The following is a 27,046-nucleotide window of genomic DNA, read 5'->3' as shown; positions in this document are numbered from 1 at the left end:
CATCAACTTGGACTGAAATTAACTGCCAAGAAATAAAAATTCTAATTTAGATTCTTAATTACCTGCCTTCAGGTATGCTCATGGATCATCAGAGACTAAGGAAAATCTGCAATGATTGTGTAATAATTTTGGACTGGCAATACATTAAACAAATGTCTTCAGCCACAGAGGTCTGCTGAAGCAGTTACCTTGGGGACAGCTCCACAAGCTGCCACACATGTCTGTAACCTGAAAGGCACCGGAATTGTTGCAGATCTATGGACATGAACAGCTCTGTGCCTGCACGAGAATTTAGTCAAGGAGTGACTCTAGTCGTGATGCTTGAATGAAGAAGTGCTTTGTAGGTTTGGTTTTGTTAGTGCAGAAGAGAAGCATTTTATAACTAGCACGTCACCATGTTCAGTTATATCAACCCACTAACTAGTTATGCCCGTTCATAGGTCTGGTGATAGGCAGGTAAAATTCTACACTGCTGTCCCTCAAGGGAAAGCAAGCTATATAATCAGCCTGTCATTTGGGAGAAAAATCCTGCTATTTTTATCCATGCTGATAGCCACCTTATCTTTAATTAGAAAATTTGTGTTGATAATAATCTGGAAGCTTTTTGTTTCACCAAGAGAAAGATAGCACCATCTATTCAGACATCATTCCATTTAGTTAAGTACACTAGTTCAGTACACATTGTACAGATTATCTTTAATTTTGGTGGCAAAATTCTGTTTTGTGATATATTTAATTTACATGGTAATTTTAGTAATTAATTTTCAGCAATCCAGCAAAATCGTTGAATTAAGAGGATCCTAAACCTATTGCTGCAAGCTAGCTGGTAACACTAGTCATCTGGCAACAAGCACAAATAGTGTGAGAGAAAGCGCTGCACCAGTGATAGAGGCAGCTGAAAAAGGGTCATTTCTACAGACTAGTGAATTCTCTTTTTCTTTTCCTAAGAACCGGGAAGATATAGTGCATGATGTTGGGTGAAAGATTTAGATCTATTTTATGTCTTTTCAGATTTGGCAAAACATTTCATTGAGATACTATTTTTTGTTGTTGTTGTTTGCTTTATCAAGAGAAATATTTTTTTCTTTTTTTCTTCACCCCCTTCCACTCTTCCCCCTCCTCCTTCTTTTCTCTTCCTTTTTTTCCTCTTTTCCTCCTCCCTCCTTCTTTATTTTCCTCCTCCTTCTTTTCCTCTAGCATGAACTCATTAACCAGAATATCTCTGCTTCTGCACTACTATGGTTTGTGCTGGGTTGAGTAAGAGTAGCTGAACAGTAAAAGGTTGGGGTGCAGGTTTGCTTTCCTGATAAATGAAGCTATGGTGAGGGTGAGTTACTTGTAGCTTACATCCCCTGCAAGTGCTAAGTTATAAGGGATAATCAGTGAAGATGTTCCTGTTGCATAACTGCTGTATGGCACTTCACGAAACTGCAGTAGACTACACAGGATTTCTTCACTGATTTGATGAAGTACCTTTTAAAACAAGACAGCTGATTAAACCGTGTCATTTAAGTGAGAGTGGATAGTGAGGGTCCAAGGTTTAGGATATGCTATTAGATGGTGATTAAATATAATCCAGCCTTGTAGCCCAACCAAGAGTGAGGCAGCACTGAGGAGATAATGCTCACAAGGGCAGATTTCCTCCCAGTCTCTACAGAAAGCTGGTATCGGTGTGCCAAGCGGGCTACCCATCATGCTGAACAGGACTGCCTGCTTTTGCTCCCACTCAGCTGTAAGGTAACTATATGATGTCTGATTGAATTGTTGTTGGGGTGGGTGAGCTTAGTTTGGCATGGAAGAGGAGCAGAGTGAGGAGGCATTTTGTGCAATGACAATATGCGTGCCTCTAATCTTTGTTCAGCTGTTGTCTTTGCTAAAACTCTCTAGGACTGGAATTAGTGTACTGGGAAGCTGTTTATGATGAGGCTTCCTGACCTTGCTGCAATACAGTAATTGTATAGAATAATATTTTACTTGCAAATGCTTCCTCATTGAATTCCTTGGCTAAGTTTAAATTAAGCCACTGTTCGGTGTGAATGAGGATGACAGAATTTAACCATCAGAGAGTAAAAAATTCTGCCACAATTTAAATTGTACTCCCTACCACTTTCCCACTTTTCTGCAGGAAAATGAGCTTCCCTTATTGCCAAGAATAGCATGCTCTGAGATAATCCAGCTGAAGCATGTAATGTATGAGTCAGCCTGAGTTTCCCTTTGAACCACAATGTTCATTAAAGTCTACAAAGTGGTGTTGAGTTTCAAACAAAACCCAAGCAATGAAAAGGGCAAAATTCTTCAGATTTGCTGAGTTCTACTTTGAATTTTGGGTGCATCTGTAGGGCTTTGGGTATAGGAAACTAGGCAAAGACCAAGGTTACCAGGTTACTTCTCTAAGGGCATCTTATTAAAGAATTCATTCATGTTAATCTTAAAGACACATCACCTAATTTAAGAGTTTATCCAAAGGCTATTGGAGTTGATTGGAGTTTTTTCCATTGACTTTAGCAGGCTGAAGTGTCCAAGTGTCACAGTTTAATCTGAAAATGCATTTCAGTGAAGCAAGCCATGTTTGCTATTACATGCCAAGTAGCTTTTTGCCTTGTTGATATAATGAAATATCCAATTTGAGTAACAGTTTAGTTTAATTGAGCAGTTATCTGATAATCTGCACATGCTTAATGGGGTAAATGTGTGAGGCAGGTGCAAAAATAACCCTTCAGTAAATTAAACTAATACAACATTCAATGAACTAATAAGGTGCAATGGGAGTTACATTTCAATTAAAAATCTATGAGGATATAAGCAACTTATGAAAGTTGTTTGTTAGTTTTGCTTGCTTTCAGTGGATGGAAGAATCAATCAAAGGCTCCTTAAACACATGACTGAGTTGGAAATGACAGCCAAAAATATGTTTTAATGAAGATATAACAGTTTCTCTTCCAACTGCATTTGGCAGTGCTACTTATTAACAACCTGCCTGGCCTCACTTACGTTCCACATAGAGTGACTTGGATTTTCTCATAACACTTTATGAAAGGACCAACTTTAGAGAATGACCAACATACGTCTCAATTCCTACAGGCATAGTAGAGACTACCTGTGTGTCTGAGAAAACCATTAGGTTTATAGACTTTAAGAATGAATAACTCCTGATATGCTTGCAATAAGCGAAGGGGATTGATCTTTAGTGGTTTTCCAGATATGCTGAGAGTTATTCAGCAATTTGAAACTCCAGGGGCTGCAGCTGAAGAGGCCAAGAACAGATTTGATTGCCAGCCTTGCAGAGGTCCAGTGAATATATAGATCATTTGTAAGAGCAGCATGTTACAAATGGGCTATTTGAAGAGAAGCAAAGCAATAGGGAGAAGATGTACCAAAGGGAGTGCCATCGGCAGGACTTCTGTGAGCCTGAACCAACGTTTTCTGAAGGTTCTGAGACTTTCTTGTTAATGTAATGACTATAGAACCAGATGTCATCTCTCTTTCATGACAGCCTAACAAGGCTTTAATGAATTGTAATTGCACCTCTTGAATTGCAATTACAACATAAACTTACCACCAATGTCTACGTCCTTCTGCATCTTTCCCAGCAACAACCCAGGTGAGGCAGAATTTCTCTTGGGCTTTTTGTTCTCCCTATTTTGTAAAATGGAGGGAGGGGTGGGGGGTGGGGAATTATTCTGTTTTGTTAGAATCTGTGATGTGTTGTTATATGTGCTAAAACAGCACAGAGAGCAAAGGGATCCTGATTCAGCCCAGAGATCTAACAAACAGTCAATGGAATTAAAGGCTAACTAAACAAAATTAGCTACAATATTCCCCCTCTCATATGGAAGGCCTTACTGAAAGAGAGGAATGGCCTAGTAGTATCTTAGAACTGAGATTACTGATAGTGATTGCTCTGGTGTTTTGCTAGGGAACAGATCCCCAAATAGTAGTAAAATGTTATTCCTGTCTGGTTTCATCGTCTTGGTATGCCTCGAGGTATCTAACCTGTAAGTTTCAGTTACGGTTTTGTCCCCAAAATGAAGTAAAGTTAATCTTTTACAGGGATTCTAATAAGGCTTTCCACAGAAAGGTTACAAATAGTCTTCTAAAACATCAAAATGATAGGGGTAGCATTCTTTACTAAAGTAATTACCAATCACAGGATTAATGAGTTTGAAATTTGCTGTTATTTTGTTAACCTGAATGCTTATATGTGTCAGTTGATACAGGATTATTCTTGACAGGTGGACCTGTAATTTAGGCTATCACATTCTTTCTATCAGGAGGAAATTATTTGTCATACTCAATGTGTCAAAATATTTGGAAAGTTGCCCAGAACAGGAGTTAACCAAACACCATACAACATTAGTTTTAATGTAAATTCCATTAGTGGATCTATAAATTACACAGTGGTTGTATTTCCCATATCTCTACTGGTTTATCCCAAGGACCTTGTCAGCATGAAGATTGTGTTTTGATGATGCAGTAGACAAACCATAGAGAGACATGCAAAAGTTGTGCTTTAGAAGAGGGATCAGACTTTAGGCTGCAAATGGTTCCTATCCGATGTTCTGCATAAGCCTATCTCCAAACCCACTGAAATGAAAAGAAAAACCTTCTGCTTACTTTAGTAGCCATTGAATCCATATAATTTACTAAAAATAACTCAAATCCCTACCTTCTCTGAAATCCATGGCAAAACTCCCAAAGTCTTCATCATGGCTATTGTTTTAGACTCTGGTTTTGATGGGGTTTTTTTTCAGCTTGCATATAGATACAAATTCAAGAATGTATTTGAATTGAGAATGAGAAGTTCATGCAGCCCTCAACATCTCATGGCATGTGCTGTCCTGTTTAAAGATTAAGTGTTGCATTGCACTGCAATATTTTTACAAATGCAAATATTTTTCTTAGCAATTTTTTAATGTCACATGGGCGTTTGCATTGTTATGGTCAGGATCAGTATTTGGTCTTTCTTAATATGCTAGTGACAAAAATAGAGTTTAAAATATTGACCTGTTTTGACATTGTCATTGTGGAAAAGTATTTTGGAGATACCTGCAAGTAGTCTATGAAAATGGGTGTTTCAGAGGGGGGCATAATTCTCTTTGATGAAGTGCTTATTTTAAAGCAAAGACATTATCTGTATTGCAACCTTGTATGCATTGGAGTTTTGCATAATTTCTAGCAATCTCAGTGTCTGTGTTCTTATCCATTACATATTCCACTGGTTAATTTATGAAGTGTGAGGAATAAAGCTGGTTAAAAATAAATTTACTTTGGTGATACTTAATCTTTTTCCACAATACGTGCTGTAATTAACATATTAATCTGTAACAAATGCTAAAAGTTTTTTCCTAATCGCTTTGCCATACATTTCATTTGACATTTCAGTTATATTTCACTGGCTTGCCCTATGAGCATAAAGCAATAAAAAAAATTCAATGAAATCAGACATTCATACTAAGAATCTGATTTTTGTATAAGATTAATTTGATTTTTGTGAAAAGACTCTGTAGCTGGGAAGACTATGACTTACATGAACAAAAATACCATTTGCTAAATGCCAAGCGGAGGGAATAGAATAAGAACTTGAAAATGATTATGTAACATTTTAGATATACTGAGATAGCTCAGAGTGTAAGTTAAGTGAAAAGCATTACAGAGGCACATTAAATTGCATCTTTATGGGGAATAAAAAGCCTACAAATCACAAAACCTGCTACACTCTGGAAATGAACGTATAAATATGCTGGCATCATACCATGCGGGGGGTCAAATCCCTCTCTCAGCACAACCGCCCTACTCGGTTTAACTTTGCAAATAGTTTGAAGAACTTTAATGAGATTGAGTGATTTGTATTCTTACAATGGTGGCTATATGTGGGATTTTACTTTTTCTTTTCAGTGTTGGGAATTAAATATGGCAGTACTGAGCTTAATCTGTAAGAGTTATAGAAGCAAGGTGATTACAAAAATGCTTCATTTAGTTTCATCAGTGTTTGTGTTGTATCAGCTCTTCTTTCTAATGGCTGAGAGCATTTTGGTAGACATATTATTATAGTTATTTTATTGTTTGTATTGGAGTAGCAGCTTAATGTGCTAGTTATGGACAGTGTTCCACAGTGATAGACATAGCAACGTAAGAGTATGAGTTGGGCCCTGCCTCAAGTTGTTTATAATCTACTATAAAACAGCAGTAGGAAACCTTACGATAGAGTACTAAGGTGGTACTTATGGCACACCATTCAATGTGCCATACCTAACTAAGCAAACTAATCAATCCATTTATCTATTTTGAATAATTTTCCCCAAAGTGTCCCTAATGGGTGTTTCAATTACTGAAAAAGGGAAAACTTTCTTTTCCTGGGATTACAGGAGAAGTGTTTTGTTAAATAGGAGCAACTGAGAGTTAAGGTGCCAAATCCCCTGTTATTGCTTCTGCAGGAAAGAAAGCCCCAAACTCTCATTCTCAAAATTACTGTTCACCTGTGATCACATCCTGGCAGCCAGCAATTATGTTTTCATCAGTAAATGATCTATAAGTGAAAGTTGCGATCTTGGGCTGGAGGACTAGGAGTATATAGGCAGAGATTATGGTTTCAGATCCTGTCAGAGCATTGACCTTGAAAGTAAAAATTACAGCACAACATGATTTCGTTCTGTATGTGGCCCCCTCTGTTATCCTTTCCTGAATTTCTCCTGCCTACTCAACTTCTTTTCACATTGTATTTGTGCGTTTGAATTTTCTTTCCAAAATAAAGCCATTTGCATTTGTCTTTTTAACAAATTTGATAAACTTTGGAGTATTTTGTGATGATTTTTTTTAATTGGCTCACTGATAATCTTTGTTTTCAAAGTGCTTTTTAGTTACCTGTCTAAATTTGCATCATTTTTATAGTGGATGCACAGACAAGCCCTCTATGCCCCGCTTAACATATTACTGATCTTGGAGCAGATTTATCTGGCTAATGTCCTCCCTCCTCACAGTAACTGAATGCTGGATGGGAAAATGCACATGGTCTGTCCATGGCCCACCAGAAGAGTTTGGTGCTCTACACGTTCCCCTGGAGCACTCTTCCCTGAACAGCTCCATTTGTGGGTGCCTGGTGAAGGTGGTACCCTGATGCCAGACAGTGGCACGTCCAGGTGTACATCAAGCAGCAGAAACCCTTCAACAACAGCTTCAATAATCTGTGCTGCTCTTTAGGAATTATTAATCAAAGCCTTACTAAATTTAAGATGTGTGACAACTGCTGCTCTATCCGTTAGGCAAGTTGTCTTGCCAGAGATGGAAACCAAACAATCTGACGTAATGGATTCTTGAAAATTGCCAGCCATTTCTTGTCACTTATTTATTCTCCAGGCACTGACAAATTAATTCTCTAATAATTTGCTCTAGTATTTTTCTGGGCACTGAAGTTAAACTAGCATGTCTCTGTCTGTATCTTCCTTTTCACCTCTCTGTGAAGTTAGGTATGATATTTGCCCTTCTTATTCTCTGGGGCCTCCCCTCTGCTTTGAAAGCAAGCCTGCTTGTGGGAACTGAGTTAATCATTCCATTTTGGCTTAGAGTTACTGACTGGCATTTGATTCAGCAGTTCTCTGATATTAGCGTTTGAGAGCATACAGAAGAAACTGCTTGCTCTCTTTTCCTAGTTAGTATTCAAGGAATGACTGAGGCAGAATAGACAGAGATGTCCAGGCTTAGCAGGATTATAATTAAAGGAGAACAAAGAAACTGAGAACAAAGGTGAAAAATAGAAGGGAGGGGTGAGAAAGAAAGAAGGAAAGAAAAGACCAGAAGTGTCAAAGAGTAATAAGAAGTGGATCTCTTGATTCAAATCACTGATATGTTTTTAGGTCATTTGTAGCTTAAAGTCTTACTGTCTCTCCCTCTTTTTTGTCTTGATCAGAAAAAGGAAGTTTTACTGCATGAAGTTGCTAAAACAAATACTGACATTGGGATTTCCTCCTGCCAGGACATCAAGGTATGTTGCATATGGCTGTATGTGTATATTTTTATTTATAAATAAATATGTAGATATATACACTCACCAGAATTGATAGTTGCTTATGAGAATGCTAAGCCTCCAACCTATGCAGAAATAGATGTTACTTGGGATACTGGCTGTAGCTAATGGCACTGACTCACATAAGATCCCAGTGTTCCTGAATTGTGGTTTAGTTGCTGAAAGAAAAATTCATTACAGCTTAGCACTGGACAGCTGGTACAACCCTTCTTTGGCAGTGTGTTTTACAAATCACCTCTAATATTCTGGCTGGAAGGTGGCTGCCAATGTATTCGGCATCAGACCAGAGACCAGAAAAAGCTGGGTTTTTAAGTCCTCATCTCTTATGTAATGTAACACTCTGTGATAAGTGATTTGGCTCTCTGGGCTTCAGAGGAAGAAAATTATTCTGTAACTGGTGTATTTGTAACCCAAATGGATTGTAGTGAATTCATCACTGAAATTCTGCTTTGTTCTTACACTAAGAACACTAAACTGCTGATTTGGATGGGTATTGTTTTGATTTTTATTTTTTGTTTGATGAACCATTTTTAGACAAGGTGAAGTAAATAGCTGCTTTCTATTTTCCAACCAGTTCCATGTAGGTGCAGTAAACAGACTTATTCTTCTAACGTAACTGTGTTTTTCGCATCTTGGGTTTTTTGTTGATTTTAAATAGTTTTTAAGACTTCTAAGACCTTTGCTATTATTTTTTTCACTACAGTGCACTCATTTATTGGTTGAAGGCCACTTGATCACTATGCTTTTGTGGGAATACGCTGTATATCTCCAAAAATCTCTTACAAAAAAGGGGGTAACCTTCAAGAGGATTTTGGAAGAGGAGAGTACCGTATATAAATTATCCACTTATTCTCTCATCTGTGGTTTCCTATTGATTTTTGTTTGAATGCAGAAGGGTTTAATTTAGTTACGTCAAGTGATTCTGTTGTTCTGCTTAATGACATCACATATGGGTTTATGTAAGCAGTGTAGAGGACCATCTAAGAGCATCCTCCCAGATTTGCTTTTGAAGTATGCATCATGTATCTTCTGACAAGAGATGTTCAAACAGCTTTGGATGCTAGTGTTGCCTGAAATCTGCTTTTGCATGATGCTTCTGGCTTATTTGCAGAAACATTTAAACATTTTTTTTTTTTTCTAATGCTAATAACATGTCCTTTTGTGGTTGGCAGGGGTGAATCTCACTGAAAGATCAGGAGTGGTTATGGTGAGTTTTTAGGAAAGGCAGCTAATCTGAGATCAGCACAAGAAGGAAAGATGACATGCCAAAAATCTATGTGCTTAGGAATAAATTATCTGGTAGGTGGAGTAGGGCAGCAGGCAGATCTGAATGTGGGTCACAAGTCCCAGAAGTGAAGTCTCAGGCAGCAGTCTCCCACTGAGGATTTGTGCAAGGGTTTGCAAGAAGGGGCTGTTCCTTTCTAGCTACAGCAGGAGTGTAAAGTAAAAAATGCAAAGTGGAAGAGTGTCACCTGGCCAAACAAAAGGAAGAGGCTGGAGGTGCTGCTGGGCTGAAAGAGAGGAGAATGATGTGCAGTCCAAGCTGTGCTCTGCCTGCACGGCCACCCAGCGAGTGGCTCTTCCCCAGGGGTGGGGGCCTGCTCTCCAGCGCAGGGCAATATTTGTGGCCTGAGCAGCATGTTTGATTTGGTTTCCTCTGCTTTCTGAGGTCCCAGAAAGAGCAATTGTTTTCCATTCAGTTTTCCTGAACCATCTGCATTTTGGCATACTCCTATCACACATCCTTTATTACTAAACAGAAGAGCCCCCTCTTACCTAACCGTCATCAGTACAGGAGACGATCAGTGCCCCTGTACGAGGTGCCTTTCTTTGTATGTCTCTAATTCTGCTAGGTCCCTCTGGTAGAAAAAAAAGGCAGGAAACCAACCAGCAAATCAAAAAGGAGAAGATAAAGGGTTGATGACAGAATGTTATGCTATGGGCACTGATATGAAATATGTGATTATGGCTGCAAAGACAAAAATACTTGAAGGAATGAGGTCTGGTTATTGAATAATGGGGTAGTTCCAAAGAATTTTCATGTAGCTGGAGAAACTTGTGCCCTTGGGGAGAAGTGCTATACTGTCTCCCCAGTGGAGACAGAAAATGGATGAAAATTCTAATGTGATTCTGGTTCACAAAAAAGAATATGAAAATTGCACATTATACAGAAGGTATGGAGAGGAGGAAGGTCATTATGTAACTCCTGGGAGGGGAAAAAATAAAGCCCCATTATCCTATTGGATGTGCTTAACAGCTGCTAAAATATATACCAGATGATCGGAGATGAGTATATTACAGTATTGCATATGCTTTCAGGCGCTGCTTATAGACTAGGGAATTTTTGAAAAAGCTGCTGTATTATCAACAAAAAGAAGCAATAATTAAAAAAGGCCAGAGAACTGAGAGGATAGGCTTTTAAGGAAATAAGGTGCAAATTTATTGGCATATCTCTGTAATGTGTTTGGAACGAAGGGAGAATAAAATAAAGTAACCAAAATCTGGAGCAGGGGGTGAATTTGCCAGCGTCAAGACACAGTCTGCCCTTTTACATGGCTACACTCTGCACAGCACCTGTGTCACTAGGCAACATTATCATGGGGCTTCCGTCAAGTTAATTCTCATCACCCTCTTAATTCTCATCTCAAAGACATTGCAGAAAGCCTTCAGGCTGTTTGTAAGAACATTTTTACTTTATTAGGAACTAGAACCAGGGGTGGCAGGATTCTCTAAAGTAGTCAATCTTGATATGAGGAATGAGGATGCTCCACAGGGACTGCTAAAAGGCAGCTCTGCAGTGGAATCAACAGATCAAAAAAACCCCACCATCTATCTAACTATACTAAACTGAAAGATGCTGCACAAATGAAAAGCCAACATGTCACTGTAAAAAATCACAGTTCTGAAGGCAGAGGAGTATGAAATGAACAAAATAATTTTTCAGGTCATGGAGAATTCATGTGTGTTCTCTGAAGGATATTTTTTAATGCTGAGTAATATAAATGTAGTTTTATGTTATCTCTTTGATGCATCTGGAAAGCATACACATGGAACTTAACCATTCACCACGTGTGTTTATATTGAAGTAGAGCACAGATTTGTAGATTACTTAATGTCATAGAGGAAAGTGAAAATGTAGCAAGTGTAGAACTTTATAACAGATAATTACATCAACAAAGACTGTGGTTATTAGTAGAAAATAGGAAGTGTGGCATGTATAGGTGAAGACAAATAATATCCAAAGTAATTTGAATAAACGCTGGTGTAAGGATTGTAATACCTAATATATTATTCTTAGAGAAAACTCTTAAATGGGGAAAAAAACCTGATGTCTTTGGGGCAAATTCATATCTAACATAAATTACTATACTTCCAATGTTCCAGAAGAGCTATGACATCCTACATCAGCTAAAGAATCTATCTAAAAATTGTACTGAAAGTAGCATCTGGAGGGAAAAAAAAAAAAAAAAAAAAAAGAGCAGGCATTCTGGTATTTAAAGACACCCAAATGAAATAACTGTTATAATCAAATATTTAGAAATGTAAACTTGCAGCCAAATATAGCTCATTAAAACAGATTAAAAAAACCCCTTTCATAAACACTGTTGTAGGGTCTGAAATTGATCTGATTTTCTATTTTTGCACAAATTTTTTATCACCTTAAGCAAACGCTTCTATTAAATTGCTTTAAAAATGAAGAAAACCCACCTTAACTACCTATTTTTTCCAGAAAAATGAAATTATAATCAATGTTATCAGTGATTGACAGAAATACACATATACTCACGCATAAGCCCCAGTGCCAGTATACTATATTCGGCAACGTTAAAAATCTTGAAAAAGTTTCTGGCAGCATTGTAAAACTCTTAAAGATGTTGCCATCTTCTCAAAACATTCTGTATTCAAGGAAAAGCCATTTACCATAGAAAACATATTGTATAACAAAGTGTTGTGGTTTAACCCCAGCCGGCAGCTGGGCCCCATACAGCTGCTCGCTCGCTGCCCCTGGGTAGGAGGGGGGAAGGAATCAGAAGAGTGGAAATGAGAAAACTTGTGGGTTGAGACAAAGACTATTTGATAGGCACAGCAAAAGCCGTATATGCAAGCAAAGCCAAACAAGGAATTCATTCACTGCTTCCCGTCAGCAGGCGGGTGTTCAGTCATCTCCAGGAAAGCTGGGCTCCATCATGCGTAACAGTTCCTTAGGAAGACAAATGATGTGATTCCAAGTGTTCCGTTCCCCCCTTCCTCCTTCTCCCAGCTTTATATGCTGAGCATGATGCCACATGGCATTGGGATGGCCCTTGAGTCAGTTGGGGTCAGCTGTCCTGGATGTGACACACCACCCCCCCCCCCACCCCCCCCCCCCCAGCCTCCTTGCTGGTGGGGAGGGGTTAAGAGCAGAAAAAGGCTCAGCAATAACGAAAACATTCCCTTATTACCAGCACTGTTTCCAACACAAATCCAAATTGTAACCCCGTAATACCTACTATGAAAAAAGTTCACTCTCTCCCAGCAAAAACCAGCACACAAAGTTACAGTCTCTAATTAATACAGGAGATTTTCACTGTGATTGGAATCCTGAATTTGGAATTATCAGAGAGAAAGGTAATTAAGGATAAAGCTGCTGGAGATAAGGAAATTTTCAGCCATCTTCTGGGTGACATATGAAAGCATCTGAACACCACTGTGAGCAATTAATCTTCTATAACTTGCTTAATATGCAGATTAAAACCAGACCTAGAAATGAGCTACACAATGCATGCTGAAGTTTTGAATCTGTACATGTAGTCAGCATCACATTTCAAGTTCTGCCTTAGTGGGCCTTCCATGAAAGGTTAGTTCTGGAGACAAGAAAAATAATATATGCTGTTAAATTGTTTATTAGCGCAAGAACTTCACCCAGTGGAAGAAATGATTGTTTATTGAAACAAGACCTTCAAGGGAGTCTTTAATTATAAAACAGCTTGATATTTTAAAGAAAATGACACAGACAACAGAAAGAACAATTTACTGTGGGTAGCAGGTTGAGTATAGCTTGGGGCCTATTAATCAGTCATGCATAACAAGTATCCTGTAAAGAAACTGGAATAAACATACAGAAATTCCTGCTTCTGCAAGAGGATTCAAAGAAACATTGCTAGGTTTTAAAATATACTTAACAGTTGCATCATATTACGTTAAGAGGAGCAAAAGTAGTCTCTGTCTTACAACAATGAATAAAATGAAGACATAATTTCTCCAGCCTTGGAACCCTCAGATAGCAAAATAATTGCAAGTTCAGAAGAAACTGGAGCATGTCAGCTACGTACCGTCAGCAGCTGCAGGCACTGGTAGTAAGACACCAAACAAGGCTTTGAAGCAGATGGGTTTTTTGTTGTTCTCCAGTTTCAAAGCCAGAGAGAATGGAGCAGCAAATTTTGTCTTGAAGTTTTCTGGAAAGTAAATGCAGACCATAGCTGTTATCTTTTTAAAAAAGAAACATCTATAAATATGCATAAATGCTTAATAATGGAAAGAGGATGTTTCCCCATCAAAATTGCATACAGTGATGTAATGAAACATGGACAGGGATAGTTTTCCATGTGTGAGTTGTTGGTGTGGATTATCTAAACTGCTGTTAGTGCAGGGCCCAGCAAGGTTATTCAGTGAGCTGTGATAAAACTCTGGGCTGCAGCCCTGCAGAAGCATAAGGTAACCCTTTACTACTTTTAGGAGACACCGAAGGGCCTTTTCTTTACCCCAAAGCACTACTATAAAAATTAAAGTCTTTTGAAAAACATTATCTGTCTGATCATCTTGCTAAAACACAATACATTGGGCTACTCTTTAGCAAGAGGCGGTAAATTTTGTTGTTGTTTTTTAAAAGGAAAACAGAACAGCGAGGAGGTACGATGGTGACTATGTTATTGGACAGATGAGATTAGATGAGGTGACTTTCACATGAGGCTTCTCAAGGTATTCAAGGAATTTAAGAGCTATAATTAATTTCAGGGTTTTTTTTTTTTGGATCTAGTTTTACAGTGTTGATGTTGGTTTGTTTCATCCCTTGAATTGTAACTTAGCTATGAGTATTTTGCTACCTGGTATGTGATTCTGTCTAGTTTGGCTGTGATAACACGTAGGTTTTCCTGCCCTTCTATCTTCCTACTGGCAGAGTGGCGGGGCAGCTGTTCTTTACAGGCTTGGGGTCTGGTTCACTTGCAGTTCCCAGCTAGGTAGGTAACATTCTAATTAATATCAATAAGGGTATAGTGTTTGGTTGCCAGCATCAATACAAGAGGTTAGATGGTACATTGAAGTCCCTCCACAAAGTATATAGAGAACACTCAAGAGACTTCTCATGTTGCAGCACGTGGTAATGGATGCAGAGAGCAATGATCTAATATTTTGCAGCAGTAGGATGTATTTCTGCTGGAAATATTTTTGCTATAGCCATCAATAAGCTAGGCAGCTCGTCTAATATAGTCAACAGTAAGAAACTGGCCACTCTAAAGGGCAGTTTGTCCTATCCTAAAATAAATTAGATTGTGATTCACACTAACTGCAAAGCTAGCTAATTACCTTAGATTTAAATCTTGCTTTTTAGTTGTTTAAAATTAAGCTGGGCTTGAATGCAAAAATAAGTAAATAGTGTTCTTGGTCCCTCCAGGCACAACGGTTGGTCCTTTTTCAAGGCCTCACAGAATTTTGGGGGTTGACACCAGAGTGCTTGCAGAGGTGCTTACGCTCTGTCAGGCTAGAATTTTAGCCATTCTTGTTTGCAGCATCTCCAAATTAGATGCATTTTTCTTCATTAATCACTGCTAGAAAATACCACATTTTATTGACCCTGAACCCAGAGTCTGATCCCCATCATTAACTGCCATCTGCTACTCTGTGATAAAGTTATCCTCAGGCTTCCCTTATCTGAGTCAGGTAAGAATGTCGAAATGGCATTATTAAAATTGGAAATACTGTTTTCTCATTAGTATGCCTAGAATAAGAGGCTGTATGTAAAATTAGATGAGTTAGGCTGTTTGCAATCTGCAGTTTGCTTTCAGTCAGAGACTGTAGTGACGGGTACTCCTGATTTTCAGTCTTTTACAGACCTGTTGCTGAGGCCAAATCCATGACTGCCAGAGAGGGTGGTGTGAGGCGTTGTAGTCCAAAATCTAGGCAGACAAAATGAGGCAAAGACACTGGCAGCACCGTGCTGCGTGTCCTTGTAGCCTACCTATTATATACGGTGGTACTATTGGTAGTGATAGCTCATATGCCACATTGCTTCATTTTGGCTCAAGGAAATTTCTTGACTCTTGCTTGCTTTAGCTGCAGAGCAGCTGGGAATCTAAAGCCTAGTAGCAACAATAAAAGGTTACATGGTTACTGCTTAGTGATGGGTCTTGTTTACTAACCTTCATCCTTGCAGTTATTTGGACTTGTTTCATTGAGTTTTGTGATCTGATGCCTACCTACAGCATATCTGGTAATGTTGAGTGATACGTACGTGGCAAAAGCCTAGCAAAGAGCTTCCAGTGAGCAAAAAAAATGTAGCATAACATGATACTGCTGATCATCAGGAGAGAAAATTGTTGACAGGCAACAAAATCAAAAACACCGTAAGCTAACGCCGAAGTGGCACCATTGACCCCGATACCTTGGCAGGAGCGTGGGGTGCTAACAGCACACTTCGACCCTACGTTCTTCCCCGTGGCATGCAAGGCTAGCAGCACCGGGATACCATGGGTGGAGAAATCTCAAATAACAGGGACAGGTATTAGGTAGCATACCCTATATATTACAGTTTTAACTGCATTCTTAACTTTCTCCTTTAATCAGACAACTTGTATTGCTGTGCAGGTGATTTTAACTGAGTTAGTATTATCTTTCATTTGATTTTATTTGGAATATAAATAAATTCTTGCACTCTTGCCTCCTTGTATGAAGTGGTTTTCCTTTTTGCCCATAGCAAGGTTTGGAATATAACAGCTGGAAGGGCCTTCCCCAGTCCTTTAATGTCTCCTGCTACTGCAGACAGGTACCATCTCTGTTTAAAAAACTTGCACAATCCCACCTAGAAGTAGTTAGGGTTTATGAGTTTTTTCTGAGGACCTCAGTAAAGACAGGTTATATGTTTATATATTTTTTTTAATGTTCATTTATAACTATGAGCTGTATCCTGATAGGAGTGGGGTACAGCTTGTCCCTGAAAGGCCTGATGATGTCCACTGAACATCTGAGATGTCTCCTCAATTGTCTGAAGTCAGACACCAACATATGTGGCAGGATCAGGACCCTGGGCGAGGTAAGTGAACATGTGTAATGAGTCTACCTAGTGCTTTGAGGGTTTAGCATTGATACTTCCCTGCAGCTGTATCTCCTGAGAGTTAATGAAGATTAGATCTCACCTAGATATATAGCTCCAACACACTGAAACTTCCTTAATAAATTGTAGGATAGACTTTAGTGCAGAATTACAGTGTAGGTCTCCAGCCATTTAAAAATGAATTATTGGCACTGATGTAACTCAGCAGCAGAGCACCCTGACAGCAATGGCCTGAGCTAATTCCCCCAAAGATTAGTCTCTGTTCCTGAAAGATAAGTGCTCTAGCCTTGTTTCCTTATGTTGTATTTTTATGTGGTACCTTGTGTAGCACCGCACCATTTCCATTTGCATGTACCGTACAGGACTGTATTGACAACATCAGAATTGGTGAAGGTTATCTCTGCCTGAAGCAAAGATACTACTAGGCTGACTATAAAACTGTTAGAATAATTTTTAACGAATAATGTATTAAACTATTTTACTTCCCCTCCCTCTGTGCATTAATTGTTTGAGGTTGGTGTTTTGGTTTTTTTGTTTTGTTTTTTTTTTTTAAGAAAAAAGGAACTGTTTAATAATGAGACTATAATAATGTTGAGTACGTAAATTAGTTACAAGTGGCAGATCCACAGACAGACTTTAGTCTGGTTAGATACTTTAAATACTTAAACTGTTAGCTACTATTCTTTGCTGGTAAGTTTTGATTTGCAGGTCGTTTATGAGTGAGCTCTTATAGGCAGCTGGCGCTTCATTTTCAAGTTATTTTGACTGGATACTCAAATCATCTGTTACTATTTTTCCTCCCCAAATGGCTAAAGGTGATTCATAGGATCGCATGTTTTGCACCCTTTACTTGTCAGATGAAATTTAGTTTGTAGCAGCAAGCTGGAGTGCCCATTGCTCTGATAGCCATTCCCTTTTTATTATTTGTACTTTTTAAAGCTGATAGAAACAAAACAAAAAATGGGCAAGAGGTCAATCTTTTTCAGACTATGACCCTTTTTTTATGATGATATTTGTAACACTCAGCTACATGTTTACAGGAAGATAAATATAAGAGATTCAAAGGGAGAAAATGTCTGTAGAGAATATTTATTGAAGTTCTCAGGAATGCGCTATGTTTGCAGAAATTCAGTGGTATGTAGGAGTAGCCTGTAACATTCCTGTTTTTATGGTAAGTGTCTTTATTTTTTCATTATGCCATTTTGCCATGAATGGTGATGTGGTCCCCTGAGGCTTTGGTGTCCTGGCGAGTGACAGCTGTGGACCGATCTCTCATGCTTAGGTGCAGGCTGATCTGGGTGGCATTGAGCCTGCAAGGCAACTCGTTCCCTTTCCAAAGTTGTTATCTTGAAATGTTTTAGATTCTTTGAATTTCTTTTTTTTGGGGGAGTGGGGGTGGGAAAATAATTTCATCTGTGAAAAGGGAGAAGCTTATCTCTGCTTATGATTTTTGTCAAGCTTATTCAGATGTAACAACCTCATTGATAGGAAGTTGCTGTAATTTTCTTTAGGAAAAACAGGAAGGTAACGGCTTTCAAAGAAGTAGGTAAATATATTTTCATTATATCTTACCATTCTAGTAATCTCACCTTTTTTTCATTAGTGTAGTTACACAGTATTCTTTCCTCCTTTATATTGTTCTCTCTCTCTTTTTTTTTTTTCTTATTTAAAAAGGCAAATGTAAAATAGCTAATTACCCCTATTCAGGGATGTGTGTGATATATTTCATAAAGATGAGATAGATTCAATTAACATAATATGCAGACAAAGCTCATAATGTTTGAGCCCCCCACACACAGGGCATGCATGCTAAAACTTTGGCATTTTTTTAATAAACAGAAAGGCAAATCACTTCTGCAGGGCTGATATCAAAAGAGAAGGACTTAATAAACAATTTAATTGAACATTTGTTCTTAACTTTACTCTGGGACATTTGACATGAAAATTCTTCCCATGTTTGGCAGGAAGTCCCACTGATTTCAGAGGTGAAACCAGTTGCGTGTATCCAGAACTAGGTGGTTTAGGGAGATAGTAGAAGATGATTGCATATCGTACAATCTCCCAGGCTCTCTGGAGCAATTAGAAATGCAAACCTGTTACCCTGGCAACTGCAAAATTTTACAGGACTTGAAACCTCTGATCTCTTTGAATAAGGCAGCAGCATTTATAAATTTTCCTCATTCACCTTACTATAGTTGTGATGTTGGATTGCATCAGATAGCCTCTTTGCTGAAAAGACCTCACGTGACTGCAGAGCTAATATATAACAGCAATTGTACGCAATAGAGGTTCCAAAATTTCTCTCCATGGACCACTGGTGAACTGTCGAGTGCCAACTGGCGGCAAAATAGCGGTTCACTCCCTGTGTTTCCAGCTGTTGATATTTCACCAAAAGGCAGCTAAACACATTATATGTTCTCCTAATAGCTCCAGAGAAAAATAAAATAAATGGCAAACATCTAAACTGCTAATACCAAGCTTGTTCTCTCATAGGTTTTCTCTTCCCCACCGTCTCTTTCGTTGTCATCACATACTCTCAATTTTGTGGAATTTGGAGGCTTGGCTGCACTTGACCACAATAAAGTCATCTTTGCTTAGCTGCATATTTTTGTTGTAAAATAGAAAGTGGGGAATTCTGCCTTAGATGGAGCTGGATTCTCTCTGGAATTTAGCACTGCTGAGATTAATACCGAAGATCCTGGTTTAGTTCTGGTGCCTTTGTTTCTTTAGGTTTGTGGCAAATTTAGAGCCAGCAGCCAAAAGGCCCTGAAATGATTTGTGAGGAGCAGAGAGAAATAAAGGTGATAAGTAGCATGGAAAGATGACTGGGAATAATTTAGTGGGGGAAAAGCACAGCAGATGCAAAAAGGTGCTTTTGCTAAGAAAAGAGGTATCAGGAACTAACTGCTAGTTAAACACAGAGAAAATGGAAGTAAAATACAAATTTTTCACCATAAGACAAACACTGTGCATAGGGAATTCCCTGTCTTTCTCAAACTGTTCAGGGAAGGACTGAATTTCCTTTGTTGTGGATGGTTGACGTTAGTTCAGTCAATATAGGAGTAATATTACAGGGGTCCTCTTATTAAAAGATCTGACAAGATGAATTTATATTTGAAGCCTTAGTATGAAAAACATACTTCAGCCTTCCTCTGTTGGTTTTTTGTTTGTTGGTGGGTTTTTTTGTGTTGTGGTTTTTTTTTTTTTTTAATATATCCCCAGTTAATACTCGACATCACCATAATATTTTCATGCAGTTGATTGGCCTACTTTAGAGTGTTTTCTGTAATTTTATGAGGTTGATATGGAAGAGTTCACTGGAAAAAAATGAAATGTGGACATATTTTGCATATCCCTGTGCTGGAAAAGGGCCTCTTTTCTGTTCTCCCTGCTTCCTTGAAGTGGCCTCCTGTATTGGGAAACAGTTTCTTAACTTCAGCTAAGCTCAGTGTGTCCTGGGTGAGTTTTGAGAAATGTCGGACTCATTCGCTGTTACTTAACTAGAGTCTGTCTTAGATTGTTAGTCTTGGTTTACCCTCCAATAACTAATAAAAACTCAGCTAGCCATAAAATTATTCTTCTCCTAATTAGTGTTTTGGATTCTACTCATCCTCTTTTCCTTTCAACTTTCAGCAAATCTGGCATTTGTGCCCAGCACTCGTTCACAGCCTTAGAAATAAATCCTTCTATGCAGGGAACTTCCCTATTACCTGTTTTTCCTCTCCCTGATGGGGAAAGAATTACCTCCAAACTAAGGTGCTTAATTAAGTCATTGGCATTGTGATACAGCTGCTGACTTCACCTACTCTTCTTAATAACTCACACTAGTTAATGATTTGGCTGCTGCTAAGCTCTGGCTGGCATTAAGTGGCAAACTCTGTGAAATGGCTCCACGTGCCCACAGCTATCTAAACCCCTGTAATCTTAAAACTAGTTATATATTTTTAACTTCAGAAAGAAGTTTCAGATAATTACGTTTGGGTTTTTTTGGCAGATGTCAGTGAAAGGGCTGAAGGATTTCATCCCAACTGCATCATGGTTTTGTTTACTCTGTAGACAAAATACACTTAATAATCTATAAAAATCTGCATCAGCTAATAATAATCTATTCACTTTTTTCTAGAAGCACTAAGCTTGCTTGTGTGTAGATGCAGAGATGGAAAATTCTGTTTTAAGGTTTGGGGTTTTTTTCCTCTTTTTTTTTTTTTTTTTTTATTTTCCTTTCTTCCTCCCCCCCCCCCCCCCCCCCCCCCCCTTACATTTGAGGTTCTGTACTTGTGGTATGTCAGCTAATTAGTTTTAGGCGAATTAATCTTCAAGTGACACTGGGAGGTGGGAAGTTAATTTTCACTCGTTCCTTGTTTCTTTATGACTATCTAATTATTCATGAATGTTGTAGGGGTTATGTTCTAGAAAGGCAACTCAGCATGGGGTTAAGCAGTGCCCGAACAGAGGAAGCAGGAGAAAAAATTTACATTTTTGACAGGCATACAGCTGCTTTGAGATTGTCATTCTCCAATTTTCATTTCTGTCCTGTTGGTATTGTAAATTATTAATGAAACAATGATTACTTGTACAATCCTCTGAATTTCCAAAGAGCTTTGTTATTATGAACTAAGACACCTGTCATGTGCTCGAGAGAAGTTATGATCTCTGAGCCAGATTTCCTCTTCCATTATGCTTATGAAACTTGCTTATGAATCAAGGAGTTTGGCATTCAGGAAGAAGCATATTTATGTTGCGAATTAAATAGAACAAAGAAAGACTTGTGATACAGGTTGGAATAAGGCCTTTTAAAAACAGAGGAAGAAATGCTGGCTCAGGTGGTCGTAAAGGATCTTACAATGCAGAAAAAAAAGTAAAAATTCTGCAGGTACCATGGTTTAAAGGACAAAAAAATGTAGATAAAAATAATAAGGGAAGAACTTAAATAAAAGTCTCAGAAAGAGCAAAGAGCAGTGTCTTTATGGAAAAAAGGAAGATGAAGCCAAACAGGTAAGATTGGGAAAAGTTTACATTATTCTTTTTTGTTCGCAGTTGCTACAGTTGTTTTGTTTGATATGCAAGGAGTAGAGATGGTCAAATGTGTTCAGTAACTAGCAAAAAGAATGTCTCCAAGAACACAGCTTCAATATTTACAGTCAAAATGGGAAGAGGAGAAATACCTCAATTTAAAATAACCTTTCCCCCAAAGGCAAGTGTAAAATAACGTTAGTAATTTCTCAAAAAATGTGGGATATATTTGTTTTCTTTGGACTTTTCCAGATAAATTTTTGACTTTTCTGAACCCAAACTATATAGTTTTAATTTTGTTCCACTTCAGCTTTGGTGTTCTTCAAGACTCAAGAGCAAATATAAAAAATGGTTTCCCCACTCTTCCCTTTTGACCTTTGTAGAGAAGAAAAGGAAACTGTGGCCAGTGCTGAGACACCAAAGAGACGAGATGTGTAAGAAAGAGACACCAAGGTTAGCAAAAGGGTTCTAAAACTGAAAAGCCAGTTTTTAACTGAATGCAAACCAGAACAGAGCAACAATTGAAACAGAGAAAACTCAGCAAGACATTAAATGCACAGATCACTCACCATTTTCATGCAGGACCCTTGAGGTCTTAGTTCAACAAATTTCAGTACATTTCTTCTTTGCAGCAAGTTCCTACCTTAAGGACTTCTGGGATGTGGTGCTTTCTTCTTACCATCACTTATAAAGCTTGACTCTGCATCTGCTCCCTATCATGACTAACAGATTTGTGTTGATGGTTTCTTGTTTTCTGCCTAGTTTTTCCACCTTGTACTCCATGATCTGCTTTTCCTCATTGTTTTCTGCACTTTCAGTTGCTTTACAAGACTTAATGACTCCTGTTTGTGCCAGAGTCTCACCTTGGCAGCCTTTTCAGCAGAGCATAGCATACAAACCAAACAGATTTTATCCATCCCAGAAACATTTCCCCTCCCAATACCTGCTCACCTTCCTCCCTCACTTTTTGCACCACTATGAAACAATACTTGGAATATTTTGTTAAAAAAAGAAAAAAGACTAAATTAATAAGCTAATAAACCTTTCCTTTACTACTTGGTCTAAACCACACTGTTTATTAAGTGATTTATACAGTGATCATTTTGAAGCTGGCTTTAACTGTAATGGTACTGAAGAACAGCCACATACTCATCACTTGAAAGAAGCAGATGAGTTTGCCCATCTCAGTTTCAGGTAAATAAATGATGCAGGCATTAATATAATATTTGGCTGTTGTTTCAGAGAACAGAGCAGACAGCTGGATTTTCAGTGATGGCAGAAGAAAAGTTGAGGATCCAGATACAGGAAGCAGTATTAACTAAAAGAAGTGAGGAGGTAGTCCTCAAACTTGTCAATGTTTCTAAGAACTGCAGATAAGACTACAGAAAACCCAGTAAGTACTAGCTTTCCCTCTGTCATTTTATTATGATCCATTCCAGGCAGAATTTATTTTTCAAATGGTGTGTATCCAGCCAATTTCATGTCACATCCTCCTCTTCCTCTTGTTAAAATCTAAGCAATATAGCTTTCTCAAAAAAAAAAAAAAAAAAAAAGGCAGCATAGTATCTTGATGATTCTTAAGAGATCTCTTCTTACAGTTAAAGGTATGTTAGAAAGAAAATTGATGTATCTTCCTTTCTTCTTTGCATGTTCTTGGTACCACAAGCTGTGCACAGCATGCTTTCAATTAATTTAAACTAAGTTTCCATCTGCTCCAACAAATGTAGAATTTGAGTGAAAGACAGTGTGATGGAGTGACATGAAATACGCTAATAGCAAACACTAATGTGAAAACCAGTCTTCTGTGGAAAATGTAATATCCATAGTGCACTCTTTCTACTCCATATTAAAGGCTCACTTTAGTGAAAAATGATTATTGTTTTCAATATTTGCCTATTCAAGATAGAAAACGAAAGCTTTGGCAATGGAGATAAGAGATTTACATTTTACAGAGTATGGTAATGCAAAGAACAAGATGTATCAGATCGATTCCTTTTTAATTGCCACTTTCATCAAGCTTTATGTTATGGAATTATTTCATTATGTTTCTACACTTAAAGCAAAAGAACACAAATGCTGAATATGATTAGCACTTTGGAAGCTTTGGCTTTGTTATCAGTTTGATCAGAATACTGTGTATTTTGCAGATATTCTATTTTACCCCCAACAAATTAAAGTTTCAAGAAAGGTATGTAAAGTAGAAAAGCCATGGCCACAGCAAAATAACTACAATGGCTACATTCAAGTAATGACACAGACTAAATTACAGTAACTGTGTACAACAAAAGCAACAAAAGCTTTTTCCTACTAAATGTATGCACTTTACAGACATTACTGTAGTCCTTTGGATGTGGGTTTTGGTGGGGCTTTTTGTGTTCTTGCTGGTTTTTTGGGTTTTTTTTTAGTTTGTTTTGTTGTTTTGGTTTGGTTTTTTTTTTTTCTTTTTTTTTTTTTTTTTTTTGTATAAAGTAGGAACCTAACTGTGAGTCTGGTACCAGCCTTTCAAACAATAACTCTTTAAAGCCATGTGGTAATTAAATTCTCCCTGCAGCCCAGTCTTGTTCCCAATTGAACAGGTTATGGCTTTTCCCCCCAATTTAAATTAGCATGTGAATTTGAAAAAGGGAATTTATTTTGGACACTGGTTCCTCTTCCCTGTGTTTCTTACATTAACTAGTGTGCTTTTAACAATGGTTTGACCCCTTCAAGTGATCAAATAAATGCAAATCAAAACTCTAGACCTGGTGAGATGCACAGGGAAGAATGGTGACAGCATTACTGTGAGCAATACAAGTAAAAGATATTAAGATTATTCTTGATAATTCATACCTTAACCTCAATACCGATTGCACTTAGAAGTAGAGTTTCATAGAGGATAATTCTCTATAATCTTGTGCAGATCCATGGAAAGCGATGTCACAGTTTTGTGGCAATTGTATACCTGGGTCCAAACTTGCAGTAAAGAGAGATACTTCTCAACTGCTGCAGTCTATAGCCACCACCTCTTTCTAGGTTAAAGTTCCTCAGGCACTGATGGGTTATTTTTTGAGTGTTTGTTTAGTTCTTGTTGTTTGTTTGTTGTGTTTTTTAAGACACGCCTGGAAGGCCTTCATTCTTGGCAAGGCTGGGCAAGAGCTGAATTGCAGGTGTCCTCATAGCCTACCTACAGAACAAACAGTGTAAGAGATACCCAGTAGATACAGGAGAACATCCTTCAAAGTGAGAAAAAAAAACCCACTGCATTTCTTCCTTTCCCTGGGACTATATAAGCATCTAGCATTTTAGCAGTGTGCCCTCATCACTAATTTATGGCAATTTTGGGGGAGACATTGCTTGCCATAGCTGTTCCATTCTGCAGAAAAGAATTATAGATTTCCCAGGGCAAGATGATGTGTGAGTAGAAGATGTTTAATTTTCTGTAGTTTGTTTTTAGTTTGCTGCAAACAGTCCCAACCAAAGAGAAAGTCTGTTCTTCAGATAGGTGCTTTTCTTCATTATGTGTGCTTTAGATGTAGCCATGGTTTCAAAGACAGAAGGATATGAGACAGGAAAGGTTTATAATAGTTTCATCTGTCCAGCTGGCACAGGTTAGTAAGAAAAAAAAAAAAAAGGACATTCTTTAGGACATACACTAAAACCATTCTTCACTGATAGTTAGCAAATGGTCTATGTGTCCAAAAGCTTGTGCGTTTTCCCAATTATGTCATACGGTCTAATAAAAAGTATTAACTTTCCCTACAGATCTCTCCTCCGTACTGCTCTATAGGACATTTATACACCTACAGCAGATAACGTCCTCAAAAATTTATATGTTCAACCTGAAACCTTTGTAAGAGAAGTAATTAGAGAGGCTTAATTAGGGCTGGCATGACAAAATATATGTCAATAAACCTGTCCAATTCTGCCCAGAAAGGAATCTTCAAAGGGCTCTGACTGCTGTGTTAGTCATGCTCATTTTTCAGGTACTATATATAACAGTATAATACTTAACCACCATTCAATGTTTTTCCAGTTGGGACCGTTTCATGCATAACTCAACAATTTAATCAATCTATCTCATTCATTGTTAGATTATAACTGGTGTGACTGCAAAGAAGTGAGAAGAAAGGAGAAAATGAGATGCTCCATTAGAAAATACCATCCAGAATTGACAGATTAAGCTATTTGAAATGAAGGCAATCGTGAATGATTTTGGGGATATTTTATTTTATGTGTAAATCGGATCATTGGCTGAAAAATAATCACTTGGTCCATCAAAGACATAACCCAGAAATGAGGTGGAGATAGAAGTTAACAGAGGATGAGTAATAGAGGTAAGAGATCAAGCATGCAGCAAGGCAGGATGATAATACAAGTTATTTAACACGGGAAACAATAGCAACTAATGGTAATTATCAGTAAAGCGAACACATTTTTCCCCTTATAAATCTGGGGCTGGTGTTGGTGTGACTTGCCTGAATGCAGATTTAGGAGAGAACTTTATGGATACAAAATGCTAACAAGAAAACAAGAATTATCAGAGCATCATGTGTGGGGGGAGAAGGGGAAGTCCAAGAAGATTAGGGGAATTAAAATCAGAATGTACAGGAGAAATGTGCAGCCCGCTGGTATATGTGTTTCTAGACATTTCCTGTGTCCAAGAGAATAAAAGTCTCTAATGAACATAACTCTAGAGATCAAGCTACATATTTTTAGCCTGTAGGTTCCAAATTACACACTGATAGTCATTACTGAACAAAAGATGAACAAACACAGTCCCTTACATCTCTTACAAGATGAAAATCATGTCCTTAAAACTATGCCTGGTTTATTATATGTGTTAGCCAGAATTTTTTATCATGTTATACAAAATGCGGTATCTGCAAACATTCACTGTTACATGTGGGTGAGTGTAAATTGACAGAGATGAAGCAGAATATTACTAAAAAAATCTCCCTCTCAGAAGCACAGGAGAAAAGACTTCTCTGTCACATATGAACAGGTATTGCCTCTATGTGCAACTTCTGTGCCTAATGCCTAACATCAGCTGAGGAGAGCTCTCCTGGATGATTCTAATGTTTGTTAGCCATAACAGCTCCCTGCTAAAAGCTATTCCAAACTGATGGATTCCTTCCTTATTGAAGTGCAGTTTCAGTATTTCTCGCATTGTTAATACAATGGTATAGTGTTTTGCTAGAATAGGAGAAAACATCCTGAATGTTAGTTCAGATGTTATTTCCAATAATATTTGGGGGCATGATAGAGAATAACATATATTTATAACTTAATCTGCATGTTTGAGGCAAATTACCTGAATCCATTATCTGACTTTTCTCCTTGTTTCTTAGAAGCCTAATTTGAAAAAAAAAAAACCACCATACATATACGGTGCATACACATTTATATATGGTGTGTCTGTGTATAGCTCTCAATTGTGATTTGAGCAATCTCCATAGGCAGAAAATATTTTTAGGCAGATTATTCTGTGTAGCATACAAAAGACAATAATTCAGCTATCAAGTATTCAATATTATTCACTCTGTTATATGGTGCCAAATTCTCTCTCTCACTTCCCCATCCTTAGGAATGCTCATTACTTGAAGTAAATTTGTGTTCCAGTCCTGAAGGATAGGATTTAAGATTAAGTATGGTTGTTCGTGACTAGAAAGACATGTCAATCTTGAAGCTTCTAGATTAAATTCAGAAGTTAAATTTGTCTAGTATTA

General features: G+C 37.9%; 2 long non-coding RNA genes across 9 annotated transcripts in view; both read left to right on the top strand.

Annotated features, from left to right (window-relative positions):
- LOC114015489 (uncharacterized) overlaps positions 1–21,516 on the top strand; it is a 153,741-nt gene extending 132,225 nt beyond the window's left edge. Inside the window, exons 4-8 of the long non-coding RNA XR_008735075.1 lie at positions 7,904–7,978; positions 9,193–9,227; positions 16,189–16,307; positions 17,315–20,504; positions 21,366–21,516. This is a non-coding gene — a long non-coding RNA (uncharacterized LOC114015489). The remainder of the gene's footprint in view (positions 1–7,903; positions 7,979–9,192; positions 9,228–16,188; positions 16,308–17,314; positions 20,505–21,365) is intronic.
- Positions 21,517–22,587: 1,071 nt separating this feature from the next.
- The window catches only part of LOC114015488 (uncharacterized), a 39,835-nt gene continuing 35,376 nt past the window's right edge, over positions 22,588–27,046 (top strand). For 7 of the 8 annotated variants that reach the window (XR_003559430.2, XR_003559432.2, XR_008735074.1 and 4 more), the window contains exons 1-2: positions 22,588–22,734; positions 25,412–25,654. This is a non-coding gene — a long non-coding RNA (uncharacterized LOC114015488). The remainder of the gene's footprint in view (positions 22,735–25,411; positions 25,655–27,046) is intronic. The other variant, XR_003559431.2, reaches the window with a different exon arrangement.

This window comes from Falco cherrug, chromosome 14 (genome assembly GCF_023634085.1).
Source record: "Falco cherrug isolate bFalChe1 chromosome 14, bFalChe1.pri, whole genome shotgun sequence".
In the NCBI taxonomy this organism is placed as follows: domain Eukaryota; kingdom Metazoa; phylum Chordata; class Aves; order Falconiformes; family Falconidae; genus Falco; species Falco cherrug.
Note: the sequence above shows the minus strand (reverse complement) of the source record. Positions and strands in the feature narration are given on the sequence as shown.